We start from the raw sequence: 4,069 nt of genomic DNA on the forward strand, positions 1-4,069 counted from the left end.
AGACCAGGACTAAACCACGTTTAAACCAGGATTAAACCAGGACTAAACTGGGACTAAACCAGGACTAATCCAGGACTAAATCAGGACTAAACCAGGACTAAATCAGGACTAGACAAGGACTAAATCAGGATTAGACCAGGACTAAACCAAGACTAAACAAGGACTAAACCAGGATTAAAATGGGACTAAAACATGACTAAAGCAGGACTAACCAAGGACTAAACCAGGACTAAAACAGGATTAAAGCAAGACTAAATCAGGTCTAAAACAGGACTAAACAAGGACTAAATCAAGACTAAACCAGGACTAAACCAAGTCTAAACCAGGACTAAACCAAGACTAAACAAGGACTAAACCAGGTTTATACTAGTACTAAAGCAGAACTAAAACAAGACTAAACCAGGATTAATCCAGGACTACAACATGACTAAACCAGGACTAAACCAGGACTTGAACAGGACCAGTCCAATCATACTGCAGGTCTCAAACTAGGATCAAACCAGGACATGTAAAAATATCTGGTGAAGGGCACCTGCACAATTCTAGACAGAAGAAAGAGAGAGAAGTTGCATTTAAAGCCATACTGTGGAACATTATGGACAAAGGTACAACATTTCCATGGAAACAAGCAGGACAAATAAGAGTCAGGTTTGTGGAGATGCAAGCGGTCTCAGAATCAGGACACAGGTTTTACTACTCTAAGTTTTCAGTGTATATATATATATATATATATATATATATATATATATATATAAACTGCTTTATTTTATTTTATTTCTTTTGTGTATAAAGTGACATAGTGTGGCTTTAAATGACTGAGGTTTTGCTCTTTGTCTGCGGTGTGAAACATAAACTGGAGCTGCTGTTTGCTTCTCTAATTCTGTGTACATAGAGAATCGTCTTTTCCTCGTGGCGTTTTGAAAAGTGTCTGTGATGAATCCTCTGGGAGTTCTAATGACTTTAGACACGATTAGACCTGCAGCTCCCTCGTCCACACTCGACAAATCATTACATCAGACAAACCTTTGACTTTTTCACATTTATAATCCTCCAAATCCGCTTTTTCGCTGAGCAAACAGGAATGCGCTCATGTATTGACTGTTTAATTACACTGTTTTCACCTCAATCTGCTCTAAGCTCCAGTCTGTCGGGGATTTTCAAGCTAATTATAAAACTTGTAGGATAAAGATTGTCAGTGTTTTTGGTAATTATTTTAAAGGTCAGTGTCCAAAGTCAGTGTTACGTAGTTAAAGCAATATTGTGGAACATTCTCGGCAACTGTATGCACTGTTGGGCAAGTGACTTTAAAACTGTAATGTGTTATTTATTTATGACTTGTAACTGTCAATTTGAAGTAATTTATTACATTACAATATTACTGTGTTTAAAATGTAAAACATTACACGACTACTGCAGCACTTTAAGTTACTCTCACCAAAAGAACTGCTGAACTTCTGCACTGTATATGGACTGAACCAGGACTAAACCAGATCTAAATGAGAACTAAACCAAAACTCAATCAGAGCTGAACCAGGACTGAACCAGGACTAAACCAAAACTGAAACTGAGCTGAACCAGGACTAAACCAGGTCTAAACCAGGGCTGAACCAGGACTAAACCAGGACTAAACTAGGTCTAAACAAGGACTGAACCAAGGACTGAACCAGGACTAAACCAGGTCTAAAGAGAACTAAACCAAAACTCAATCAGAGCTGAACCAGGACTGAACCAGGATTAAACCAAATCTAAACCAGGACTGAACTGAGGACTAAACCAGCACTAAACTAGGACTAATCTTGGACTAGAACTTGGAAGCACCTTGCAGACAGGGTGTCTGCAAAGCAAGACAGGGTGTCACCTGTGTTTAGCCTCGTGGAGTGTGGAGTTCTGCGTCGGTCCTTTTGCCCGCGGTCACCCGACGGTCTACACGGGCGTGTCTCCGGTGTTTCACCACTGTTGATATCGCGGTGATTTTAGCAAATTTGTATGAAGAAAAACCCAACACTTCAATCCAGGTTAAAAAAGCATTGTGACGCACGTTACTGACATTTGTACTGAGTAAAATATTACACATTTTCCCCTGTAATGACGTAACATTTCTGCGTTACAGCAAAAAGCAACACATTACAGTAATTTGTTACTCCCAACACTGACTGTGTGTGACCAGAGCAGCAGCATCTCCATGACAGCAGGATGTAAGCTGCATCCAGACCAAGTTACGAGTCAGATTTATGGAGAGTAATGTTTCCTCTGTGATTTTAGCTCAAAACACATACACTTTTTATATTTACTATGTGAAATGTTCCGCAGTAGGGCTTTAAATAAAAATATCTGCTTTATAATAGCAACTGTGCAAAGGAAAAACATTATGGAAGGTACATTTTATAAAGATTTCTTATTGTAAAAATGATATAAACTAATATATCTACACAGAGAGAAGAAGGAGATGCCACCAATCCACGTTACAGGTCAGATCTGTGGAGAGGCGATCCCGCTCACTGTAAGAGAGAATGTTTATTAGGCTGGTCCATCAAAGCCTGGTAAAAAAATAAAAAAAGTTTCAGATAACCTTGATTAGAACCCTGCATTAGGTTTTAGCATCAAAAGATGATTGAGGAAAACATTTGGAAGAAAAAGGAGATGTTTTAGAGGTTGCTCAAGCTGCATGAAGTTTCTGTATGAAGTTTTGAAGCTCCTGCAGATGATTTGATTTTCCTTAAGAAGCTGTCACAGTCTGAACATTCAGTTGTGAAGAAAGCACCTGAACAGCTTTGGGCAACATCTTTGGTACTTGATTGAAGAAATGGTTGGCCTGGAATTCTTCCACTCCAGTGTGACAGAACAGAAGAAGCTGATGCCACAGTGAAGCTGGACTTTCTAAGTAATTTTTAGTTTCAGTTTCAGTTTGTGTTTCCAGAATAAACTGACAAATTATTCAAATATCCATCCATCCATTTTCTTCCGCTTATCCAAGGCCAGGTTGCGGGGGCAGCAGTCTAAGCAGGGACTCCCAGACTTCCTTCACCCCAGACACGTCCTCCAGCTCCTCCGGGGGGAGCCCTGAGGTGTTCCCAGGCCAGCCCAGAGAAATAGTTCCTCCAGCGTGTCCTGGGACTTCCTTGTGGCCTCCTCCCGGTGGGACATGCCCAGAACACCTCCAGAGGGAGGCATCCAGAAGAGATGCCTGAGCCACCTCAACTGGCTCCTCTCGACGTGGAGGAGCAGTGGCTCTACTCCGAGCTCCTCCCGTGTGACTGAGCTCCTCACCCTATCTCTAAATTAATTGAATACTCCTTATTTATTTGGTTCTATGTTATAGTATGGGCCCTACAGGCAATTTTCAAATGTCTTGAGAAATGTCTAATTATGAATTAATTTGCATAAAATTTGGACCCAAATATTTTGGGCAGATATCGAACCAAATTGCAGGCTTCTAATCTAGAGAACCTAAATTTAAAAAAAAAAATGTTTTGGACCACCCTAATATTTATCAATGTATTTTTGAATAATGAAATATAATGTATTTAAACAAGGCTATACATTTAATGCCATACTGCGGAACATTTCAGGCAATGCAATATCTCCAGAATGACTCTGGCCTGAGTTAAATCATTTTTACACTGGACTCTTGGCTCCTCACACTTCTGAGAGAGTTAGTTTGTGTTGAATAGAAGCTCTTTATTCCCAGGACGCTGCTTTTCCATCGATTCTTTCATTAGGTCTTCACTGTTCCTCTGTCTCTCCTCTTCCTCATCATTTACTCTCACTTATGTCTTTTTCAGATGCCTGCAGGTACATGTCTTGGTCCTCTGCTCCTGTCTGCTCCTGTCTGCTCCTGTGTACTCCTGTCTGCTCCTGTGTACTCCTGTCTGCTCCTGTCTGCCCTGTCTGCCCCTGTGTGCTCCTGTCTGCTCCTGTGTGGTTCTGTCTGCTCCTGTCTGCTCCTGTCTGCTCCTGTCTGCTCCTGTCTGCTCCTGCATACTCCTGTCTGCTCCTGTGTGCTCCTGTCTGCTCCTGTCTGCTCCTATCTATTCCTCTGGTCTAATGAGCCGCCCATAACATCACGCTC

This window comes from Boleophthalmus pectinirostris, unplaced genomic scaffold (genome assembly GCF_026225935.1).
Source record: "Boleophthalmus pectinirostris isolate CB_2022bp ecotype Guang Dong unplaced genomic scaffold, ASM2622593v1 HiC_scaffold_3, whole genome shotgun sequence".
NCBI classification, from domain to species: Eukaryota; Metazoa; Chordata; class Actinopteri; order Gobiiformes; family Gobiidae; genus Boleophthalmus; species Boleophthalmus pectinirostris.